The sequence below is a fragment of the Solea senegalensis genome, linkage group LG19 (assembly GCF_019176455.1).
Source record: "Solea senegalensis isolate Sse05_10M linkage group LG19, IFAPA_SoseM_1, whole genome shotgun sequence".
NCBI classification, from domain to species: domain Eukaryota; kingdom Metazoa; phylum Chordata; class Actinopteri; order Pleuronectiformes; family Soleidae; genus Solea; species Solea senegalensis.
The window spans coordinates 11,894,621-11,906,245 of NC_058038.1; the positions used below are offsets into that span (position 1 = coordinate 11,894,621).

Sequence of the window (11,625 nt, forward strand, 5' to 3'; positions counted from 1 at the left end):
CAATAGAAGACAGCAGGGGGTGCTATGACCAGTAAGTACAACATGTGTTGCTGAGCTTCCCTCTTTTGAAAGCCTCTCATATGCCTTTAGATATGAGGAGCAGTATAATATTTGTGTCTTTTGAAAAGGGCCCAAAGCTTTGTTGTTCATGAGGAACGGTCTCTGGAAGCGGTAATTGCTCAAGAATGGAGCAGGATGTTGGCAGGAGGCTTCAGAGCTGACGCAGTGGGGGGGTGATTCATCAGAGGACAATGGCACAGTGGCTGTGATGACATAGAAGTAAAAAAGGAAATCATCAGAGCGCCATTGACTGAAGACTGTTTGAAGAAAAGAAAAACGATTATGTATAATGTAGTAGCCATGGAACAACTCACCTGTGAGGCTCAGTGCAGAGAGCAGTTGGCCACCATAAGAAAGCTATGAGACATTTTTTTCCAGTCTGCTATTTGGCTACTGACATGACAATGGGAATGGTTTACACACCAAAATCCTGTACAGACAAAATAATAATAATAATAATAATAATAATAATAATTATCACAATATAATTCTCTTTAATGGTTATTTTACAAAAGTCTATTATTTTTATGTGTGTGTGTGTGTGTGTGTGTATATGTATGTATGTATGTATGTATATATATATATATATATATGTACACACACACATATTTGTGTATATATATATATATATATACACACATTATATGTGTGTATATATGTATGTGTGTGTGTGTGTATATATATGTATGTTTGTATATATATATATGTACACACACACACACACATATTTGTGTATATATATATATATGTTTGTGTGTGTGTGTGTATATATATGTATGTTTTTATATATATATATATATATATATATATATATATATACACACACACACGCATACATATAAAAACAGGCTTAGTATGTGCAGTGTGTGATGGCTGTATGTGATCTCAGTGTGGTATGCCGTGCATGGAAGACTGTATATAAAGTATGTTTCCATTTCCCTAAGTGGTGCAGTGTGTTTCTCCAGCCATAGATGGTGCTCTCATGCTCATCAACACACTTCAAGTGGTTTCAGTGTGATGAGTTGCAAGGATCAGGTCGGCACCTCTGTCTGTCTGTCTGTCTGACTCCCCGTCTCTCTTTCTCTCTGTGTTTGTTGGTCCCTTTCTGCTGTGTGGTGATGCCACCTACTGGGTAAATCGGGGTGTTTCTGATAAGATATTTAACCGACAAAGTGCACATTCTCTTATCAGCAATTTTAAAAATACAGAGACAAAGGTGTTTCTGTGCACTGGACAAAGCATTCCTTTGTTTGGAGTGATTTATTGGACTCGTTCATTTGTAGGTGCCTCTGTCGACTTAGGACACGGCTGATTTAAGACACAATAACCTGCTGACATCTCAAACACACCCTGGCGATTTTGACTCAGTCGTATTATTTTCTTGGCTTAGGTGAGACTTTGTTTTCAGCATTAATTCATTCATTCACCCCCGGATTTCTGTGAGATATTTTCACTGGAGTCCTGATGAGCTGATAAGTCTGTGCTCAACAGGTGCTGGGTATCGTCTCAGGGCTGTACACCTGCCTTGGACTCCAATTCCTATGATTCCCAGCCGGTGTAGTTCACCAGAGCCAGTGTCCATTCTTGGCCAAGTTTTTAAGAAGGAAAACCAAACATATGGGGAACAAAGGGTGCTCTGTGTCTGCTGGAGATATTCGTCACCTGTGGTAACACTATGATGTATTGGAGCTGGGATTACATGGCTTTAGGAATGTGAAGGGTGACAGTTTGGACAAGATGACTATTGTTGAAGGTAACACCTGAACTGGTAGCAGAGGTGAAAACTGATCAGGAGGAGATGGGAAAAGGATCATCTCTGGGCATGGAACAATTCTGGCAGAGCTCCACAAGCATGAGATCTGGGCAACAAAAAAAATAGAGGGTACAATGATTATAGCAGGTCATAGTCATAATGATTTAAGGCCAAAAAGGTAGAAAACTCTCAAAAGAAATCCACGCACATGTTTCCTCGTTGTTGATTCAATCAGTTGACCAGTTCTAACTTTTATAAACAGCCAAGCTGTGTTCTCTATGTTGTTGGATAAAATTGAAGACAGGAACACAGTCCGAGTGTTCACGCTAAAACTTCAAAAAAGAAAATCATGTGTTTCAACAACCCTTCCCATAACTTTGAGGCAAAGTCTGTACCAGTTGTTTGAGTCTTTGCCTGTGGGACATTTATGAAAACTCACAGATGGCTGCTTTGAGAAAGGCTGTGGCAACTGTGAGTAGAACAAACCTCTCATAGAAGAGTTCTAGTAGCCTGAAGTGTCAACATGTTCACATCTGAGAGCTTCTCCGATCAGAACACTGTTTTCAAGCGTTTTTTTCTTTTTCTTTCTTTCTCTTCAAATAAACAGAATTCTAAAGGCCCCGCAGCTCTCGCAGCTGTTCCACCTAAATCAGTTGTACTGGATCCAGGTAGCAATTGTGAGGAGTGAATGCTGTCACTTTATTTCCAGTCCAGATGGGATAAATTAGCGAGAAGGCCTCGTAAACCTCCTTATAGCAGGTTTGCAGCCCTTTGAGCAGCTGGGAGTTGCATGTCTTTCTTTTGAAAATCATAAAATAACTTTGGGATTATTATTTTTTTTTTGTATTTCCACACATGTGTTTGGTGCATGTCATGCAGGCTGGTTAAAGGATGTGAATACATTGACTGAGAGAGACATGGGACCCAGTGGAATGCACTGGGAACAGCTGTCCAGATGGTGAGCGCTAAGGCAGGGCGGGAGAAAGTGTGGAGTGGGCGCGGTTGTGGTGGCGGTTGGAGACTTCACTGTGCGGTGTGCGAAAGTGTATGTTACATGTGCATAAAGCAACAATATAATAACAACACAGTCCACACACTGGCAACTTCCTGTGCCAAAAAAATTCTGGTATTGCATACGCGAGATAGTGTGAATTGCTTGACGTTCTGCAATGCATGATTTGGCTCATTGTTACGGCAAATAAATCACTTCAACAAGTACTTCCTCAAAGATATCAGTTTTGTATTGGAAGGTACACAGATTGTATATTCACTTCTCATGCACTTTGTACATGAACATTGTTATCAGGACAAGACAGTGACTTTTTCATCAAAGTGAAGGACTTTTTAATTCCAGAGGAAACTATTTCAGTGTCCAACAACAATTGATCCAATCAGGAGACAGAACCCTCACAAAGAGGCGGCCCTCTCTGATCGTGAGGTCACTCACTGCAGAAGCTCAGTTCATGTCTGTTTGTAATCCCAGCGGCTTGTTTTTGAAACTGTCAGACGCACACCTTGATGGAGCTTTTCCACAGTTGCTTTTTTTTAATGAGGGGATAGCATCTGGTGAAGTCTTTGGTACCTGCTCTGGCAAGATAGTGTCATCAGTGGAAGAGTCAGGAGCGCCGTACGACGTCCGAAACTGTACAATGCGGTTTCGGATGACTTAGAAATCCTGAAAACGTGCGTTAATCGCCAACATTTAGCACAGAAACGTGGTCTGGTGTATTTTAGCGACGACACTGCTGAAAGCCGGCGATCGTGAGCCGCATCACAACCGCTTCCACCATATTTCTGTGTAGTGCAGCAGGAAGTGCTGAACTAATCTTTTTAATGAACTGATTGTAATTGTTTCAGTACACTAGTTTGGGTCGCGTATAAAACTACGTCACAGCATTTTCGTGCAGACGTACTGTAGACTACATATACTTTATTTACCATGCATCATGATAACGTGCTACCTCAGCTGTCCCCATACATGTGTATGTGTGTGTGCACGGGAGTCGTGGCGTGTCGGTGTGTCTTTAACAAGCGGTTGCGTAGCGTATTGTACTTAAAAGTCAGTAAGAAAGGAGTCTTTGTCACGGCCATCATCTAAACCCAGTCACACGGACCATCTTGTGCCAGAGACCCCAACTCAGTTTTTGCCTCTGCATTCCTGTGCTGTTCGGTAAAGCCCATAGGGGTCTTTTCCGTCCTCACCCCCACCTCCTCTCATCTGGATTCCTCATTCCATCTTCATTTGGGTCCTAATGGGGAAAAAAGTTAACTCTAAAGTCAGAAAATTAGGTTTTGTGGTAGTATAAGACGATGCCAAGTTGCAACTTGAGTTGCCTGGAATTGAAAGCATTGAACTTGACAACTGGAACTTTCACACACTGCCACTGTTGACAGCTTTATGAGAGCAGTCCAGATTACCTTACTAAACTCTGCTGCCAGCCCTGGTCAGTGGCTGCTGGAAGGAGAAGGTGACCGGACAGAGCATCACCACCACCGCTTGCCTAACCCTAACCCGTGTACGCTCAGGGGGAGCAGCTATTGCACTGATGGTTTATTGCACTGTTTTTTGTTGTCGACAGTTGCTCTTTGCTCATCGACAGTGAGGTCTCGGCTTTAACTGCGCCTCTGAACTGTCTTGTGCGTCGCTGCTCGCACTGCTTTAGTGGCAGAAACAAACAAACCATTCATTCATGGGATAGTCAGAAACTCAAGCGTATGTTTATACATTCTTCCAGTGAAAGGGCTTATTTGTGGTTAAGCTATTCCAGTTTCCCACATTTCACCCTCTTCTGTTGTCTGTCTCAGGCATTTTGTAGACTTTCTCTTTTCTTTCTAAATTCTGCCTCCCTGCTCCTTTACCCCTGTGCCTCTTCTATTCAGAAAGATATGGTTTAGCAAGGAATTCTTCAACAGTCATTTATTGTACAGTGAAAGAATTTAGGAATCAGCACAAGGGATATATAATAATCATGTTTACATTACATGACATTAAGAATTATTGTTTTGTTTACATTTATTTAGTCTGTATATGTATCATTTTTTTTAATTCTTTTTTTTATCTTTTGTTACTAACCACTTCTACTGTATATCGCACTGCCTCCTTTACTGCGATGGTGATGTGTGTTCTGTCAGATGGTTATGGTCATGATGCTGCTTGCTTTGGGTCAGTTTTCCCCAACAGAGATACACACTTTATAATGTACTACATCTGCTTGTTGGTTGAAAGATAATCACAACCCGACGGAAGCATCTTCAAAAACACAGATGGCATATGAGGGGTTTTCCCAGAGGGACCTCGTTTCTGTGTCTTGTTTGATAACTGCTTGAAATTATAACAGATAAAGTTGGTTTTTTTACACACTCAAAAAACTTTATTCTATTTAAAGATAAAAGTATGTTACAAGAATAGATTTGTAACCTTGTCACAGGTGACGAGTGAATAAAATCTGCTCAAGCTGTTTCAGTAAAAAATGGCAGCTCTAATTTTTTTAGGAATGCAGTTTAGCTTCACTAAAATACGGACAAATTCCTTCCTTCCTTCCTTCCTTCCTTCCTCCCTCCCTCCCTCTCCCTGACTGAGCTTGATCACACAAACCACAGAGAAAACATTTCTTCCTGAAGCATATCACTTCCTTAATACTATGGAAATATCCCGACAACCCTGACTCCAAGGTACATGCTGTGTTACATCATATAATGTGTTGTGGCTCATTCCTCTTCCCTGTGCAGGCGCTGGGAGTTTTAAAAGTATGTATTATGACTTCGAAGTCTTTGCTGATCGGCACTAGCCTGTGTTAGAATCTGTGAGGGAACAAGTTGAACCAGGTTACGAATATGATATCGTGCACAAGAACATTTGGCATGGCCAGTGCAATGGGAATTCACGACATATTGGGTATTTCCTTATCTGTGTACGTCAGTGAATGCTTTGAACATCTGAGGGTTGCTGCCTTTATCTGCCAGAGTTTCTGGATGGGAGACTGTAGCCATAGCTCTGGTCCTAACTCCAGCCACAGTAGGGCCCGGCGCTAAGTTTAGAGAGCATGAGGGCTGAGCGAGCTGACCCAAACTTCCCGGGATGAGAAAACTTTAAATCTAAATGTTATTCTTCTGGGTCCTCAAAGAATACATTGTGTGGGGATCCAGAAGGACATACCAGGCTGTGAAAGAGGCTCTTTCTTGTTTTCTGCCCATTGGCCCCCTCCCAGTCTCTCCGGGGCGGCCTGTCTCTCTCTGACAACAGCTGCTTGCTGCCTGTGGAGGCTGGGGGCAAGCGGTGCAGCTCCAGACATCTGTAGGCCTTGAGCATGGGCCGCCGAGCTCTCTCACTCTCTCCCTCTCTCTTTCTTTTTCACACACACACAAATGTATATTGGAGCCCACAGTCTGCCCAGTACAAAGGGCTACATTCATCCCCCTCATACAGTTTCTACTGGCGAAGAGGTCGCCTGAAGCTCCCGAGCGCTCACTCTTTTCTGCCTCCTCCCTAGCCTTCCACGTCTCCTGTCAGTCTCGCAGATATTCCCTCCCTTTGCTAACTCCCTTCGTTTTCTCTCCGTTTCTCTCTCGACTGGGGAAAAAAAATGTTCCTCCATTCATGTCCTCGACGGTCACGCCGTCGTTAAATATTCCGAGGTGAGCGACGGCGAGGGCCGCAGGTATAAATCAGTGGACGGAGTCTGCGTGCGCATTTTACCTCCTAACCCCGTGGAACAGGCATTCCGGTGCCGAGGACTTGCCGACTAAGTTCACAAAGGGATACTGAGAGAGGCCAGAGTGAACAGTGATCCTTTGTACACAATGAATGTGGCCATGAGACGTTTTGGGAATGGCATGGTTTAAGAAACATCACTAAGTTGCTTTGGGGAAAAAAACAGAGGAGCTTGAGGTTAGCCATGTGTCCGTTTCCTCGGCTTTGACAGTCACTCACTCACAAGTCGTGTGGGAACCAAACCGAAGAGAAGCACGCTGGACAATAAATGATCAAAATGGTATTGTCCACACAGGTTTTTGTTTTTCGTAATAGTTTAGAGATAAACTGTCCTCCAGCGAATGCCATTGCGCTGTCGTGAGCCATCTACCGTTCTACTACTCTTGAGCGACACAGTGCAGTGACTGACTTTGGCCTTAAACCCTGGAGCTCAAATGTGGGTCAGTGTGCTCTGCAGCGCTTCTGTAAACGTATCCCTTTGGAGCTGTTAACTGAACTTTTGCACTGAACTCATTTCCGTCTACTTTTTTCGTTGAACTCTTTTATGCGGCCTGTTTTTTATAGTAATTGGAATATAAACCCTCCTGTGGTTTGAGTATTAAGTTTTTTTTCTCACACTTTAAGCCTATGCACAGAGGAGGAAATATGTATCTATGAACTGCTTCCTCAAATGATGTATTTATTATTTATTTCCTTGTGTCTTTTGTTTTTTTAGCTCTGTGGAACTATATTGACTTTGTGGGTGTTGTAAATAATACGAGATGCGTAACAAATGCCATACTATTACTGTTACATTACTCATAGAGCAATATCCAGGATGATTCACTCCAAAAATGAAGTCACATTTAGTCATTTCCCTTTCATTTCAAGGCTAATATTTTCTTCTGAGTGTAAGTTGAAGGAGCCCTTTTTGTCTCCTAAGTGTTTATCTATGCACAATAAACACATGATACATTAAAGTTTTATCATACTGCTGGAGAAAATGATATTATGATGGTCATCGTTATTGTTTTTTATTCTGCTGATTATTATATTGATTACTCTATTAGTTGGTGGGTCCTGAAATCTTTAGAAAATGGCGATAAATGTCGATGTGAATGATTCTGTTTGAATACTTTCTTTGTTATATAAAGAAAACAAAAAATTGTCACGTATACAAAGCTGACATATGGGTGAAGTTGGTTTGATTCATTGTTGGTTGGTCAATTAATAATCGATTAATAACTAATTAATTGTTGAAGCCCCGCTGCAAACTATTGCCACCGTCCTTGCACAATGTTTGTTCCTCATTTGACCTGTGGGTGGCAGATGCCTGTAGTTTTGCCTCTCAATCAGTTCTGCGGCTCAGTGGAAGCTATTTGCACTGGACGACGATGGAAACCGTCACGTGGAGCCAGGATTTATTCTCTCTGTATTTATTTGTTATGGAAGACACGTGTACACAGAGCGACACAGCGCGTATTCAGCGTCAATCTTTTTATTCAGACTTCTTGGCTGTTGTCGTATTAACACAAACATGGATGTGTGAATAATGTGTAAACACGGAACGTGATACAGAGCAAAGTAGGAGTTTTAGATCGGGCTGTTCTGATCGCTTTGTAAACTGTGTCTTTAACCTCGGTCATGTTCCGTAGCTCAGCAGTACAAACCCACCTAAACTCAAGACGTGCACACACACACACACACACATGCACGCACAGCTTGTCTGCTCATCTGCTTCTGATTAGTGACGACATGTGCGATGCCAAGTGGGAGATATGGGTCTTGTTCCTCTACAGACAAAGCCTCATTCATTGGCAGATAGCTCAGATGTGGAAGATGATTCTTGTGACTTGGACCTGAGCCGGTCCACTCCTCCTGGGTCTCATGTCGTCCTGTGAATCGGGGGGTGGGTTTACCACTGACCATGTGTTTGGATCACACAGTGGGAAGGTGGACAGTATTCCACTATTACTGTCTGAGGAGTGTAGATTCTTTCCATTTGACAGTGATGTGAATGAAGCTTAACCTTTGGAGGTTTTTGTGGTGAATGTCTGAAGAAAGATTTTTTCTTTTACAGCCGAGACATGAACATAGGCTATAGTTATAGATCTTTATATTCTGTATTTTTGTAAAACCTTTCTAAAGACCATAAAAAGTCCAGAAAAATCTTATTTCCCTGAGTGAGGTCACGGCTGTGTATAAGCCATGGGACGGATCGTTCACATAACCCAGCGGCATGATGGGAGTAACACTACTGCTCAAACTCTATGGGCCGCGTAACCTAGACATTTTCATAGTATAAATGAACCTATAATGTAACCGAGTGGTTATAAATGTTGATACTACGCAGCTTAAAAGAAATAGACACGCATACACTGTCAGCCACTCCTCTTATCCATCATCACTTCCTTTCAGCCAGGCCTTCAGCTCTGCCACTGTTACCTTCACATCGTTATATTCATTATTGATCTTCCATCGTATTGTTTACTGTGTGTAAATACAAAACATTATTTGTGATATCATCATCATCATTGCAATATTTAGCAACGTTCTTGCATACCACATGGTTTCCTAATATCGTGCAACCCTAGTATTAAGTTCATTTGAGTAAACCTGCGAGAATAGTAATCAAAGTTTTCCCTTTTCCCCCTTACATTGTAAAAGCGATCGTTCAAAGTGAACCATATGACATACAATACTTAAGAAATAACAATTCTGTCTGCTGTTGTACTTGCAAGTACGCTTTTTCCACTAGCATGTCAAACAGATGTGTATGTTTTGGATGAGTTACAGGATACCAGAAATGTTTTTTTTCATTTTCTTGTTTGCCACTGTTGTATTTGGCCAAGCAGAGAAGCTCAAAGTCAGTGACCTGCAGACACGTCTCGTCTCTGACAGCCTTACAAAAAAAAAAAAAAGGTGAGGGCACACCTTGCGAGGACACAAAACCTTGTTATGAACGTTCTATGACTGACTCACTGTTCAGGGAAATAAGGCAGGTGCCAACATTTGTATGGAACTTTGAGCTCCACCAAGAAAAATTACTAATACCTCAAACATTTAGAGGAACAAAGCAAAATGCAAACCTTTGTCTTCGCACAGTGAATGCCTCTGATATCTCAACTACACTATGTCACATCAATAACATGTCCCAGTATAATGAAGTGTGATAAAGGTCAAATTGTGCAGTTTAAACAATAGTTATCACCTCAGCAGAACAACGGCTGTAAATCTCTTTGCTGCAGCTCCCTGTGCTGTATAGTGTCCTGATATAGTTGCTGTTGTGTGGTGGTTGTTTTCCCAACTAAATTTTCTCATGAAATTTGACCCGCAGTCACAAAGTTTTCCTTTTTATTCCACATATTGTTCTTATTTCTTGGGCTGTAATTGCACAATATGATTATAGTTATCCCTGCAATTCAGTTTGCTGCCAGTACATTTGGCGTTCTCTGAGGTTGTTGACCTGTAGTTCAGCTGCCCGCCGGTGGAATACGTCAGATGAATGTAGTTCTTTGTCTTTCTTCCTGGCAGGTGTGCCGTATCATCACTCACACTAAATGCAAAAACAATCTCACCTCCATATTCTGCGTATCTGGATCCTCTCTCTCCATCTGCTTCGTCCCCTCGTTCTTTTTTTTTTCTCCGCCTCGCCCCCGGAACTGCAGAGCGATCCGCTCGCCAAAAAGCTGCGAGGGCAAAGTCATCATAAAGTCATTTCCCCCCTCATATTACGTACACAAATTCTGAGGGGATAAAAGGTCACTGCTGGATTCATTTCAGACCTGGGAGGCAGTTTGGCTGATTTTGGCTTGCGCTGAGAACCTAAACTACATTACACACTTACCCAAACACTCATTGGACCGGGGGTGTTTGGGTTTTTGTTCATGTTCCTGTTTGTGTAAGACATTGCTATGTGTTTTTACTGCTTAAATAGATCCCGATCAACAAAACCAACACAATCTGTGTTGGTATACTCAGTGATGGTTTGCTTAGTGTTTCCTTATGCTGTCTAACATGCCAAGTTATACTGTGCAAGGCCTTTTCTAAGGTTTGGACATCGCTATTGCCGTTTTGGAAGATGACAAATCGTACATAAAATAGACATGTGGAAATTACAGGAACGTTGTTTTGTTGCTATGCAGTAGTAAATGCACACACTTAAATGTAAGGGTTATGGTTGCAGAGTGTAAATTTAGAGCTGGAGGTAAAAGTAGACGCTGCTTATGGATTCATTTAAGGCTATATGGGCAATTTTTTTTTTTTAATACTTTATTAATCCCCTTAGGGAAATTATTCTCTGCATTTTGACCCATCCTAGAATTAGGAGCAGTGGGCTGCCACACTGAGTAGCACCCGGGGAGCAATGGGGGTTGGGTACCTTGCTCAGGGGTAACCCAGCCCTTTCGACCTGGTGGGGACTTGAACCGGCGACTTTCCGGTTACAAGCCAAGTTCCCTTTCCACTTGGCCACAAATTGGGTATAATGAGTGAAAACATATACCTATGTGAGAGTCTGTCAAAGCATGTGGACTTGCCCTTCCCTTTTTTTTTTTTTACCTCAGTAGAAGTATTTCCAAGCAAGGACTCAGTGGCAACGCGAGTCACCACAACCACATCCCAGTACCACCAGGTTTTCTGTAATATGCAAAAAAAACAACAAGTAAATGTTTTGAGATTTTCTCTCCTGTGCGCTCCCCTCTCTTTGCACCGCATGGAGCAGGGTTAATTTGAAAAGCCCTGTTTGTTAAGGCTTTAGCGGTTAGTAAGTGCTTCCTTTGTTTGGTAGGAGTGTGGAGACGGGGGGTTAATATCTCCCAGGGAGTGCATACAAAGAGGGCCTTCAGCTCTCCTGGCCATAGAGGGGCAGCTAGATGAATGAGGCCAGGCCGTGGGGCAAAGGTGCCAGGGAGGACACAGGGAGGGTGGAGGAATCGCAGGGCGCAGGAGGTACGCGGAGAGTCTGGGGGGTCATTAACGATTTAACTTTGGGTTGTGCCTGGAAATGGAAATTGACTGTGGTCACTGGTGGCATAGCTTAAGTAACCAGCCCAGACTTCAGGTCAAAGCAAGTGCAGGACTAATAGTGCAGTGGGAAGTATTTCCAGTGGTAGAGGTTCAG

The 11,625-nt window shown here is 42.5% G+C and overlaps 1 long non-coding RNA gene across 1 annotated transcript; it reads right to left on the minus strand.

Moving 5' to 3' along the window:
- Window positions 1-1,287: 1,287 nt before the first annotated feature.
- On the minus strand, window positions 1,288-11,190 carry LOC122785711. Its single transcript, XR_006362341.1, has 3 exons — window positions 11,064-11,190; window positions 10,082-10,192; window positions 1,288-1,919 (listed from the first exon to the last, which is right to left on the minus strand). It is a non-coding gene; the product is annotated as an uncharacterized LOC122785711 (long non-coding RNA).
- Window positions 11,191-11,625: the final 435 nt, after the last annotated feature.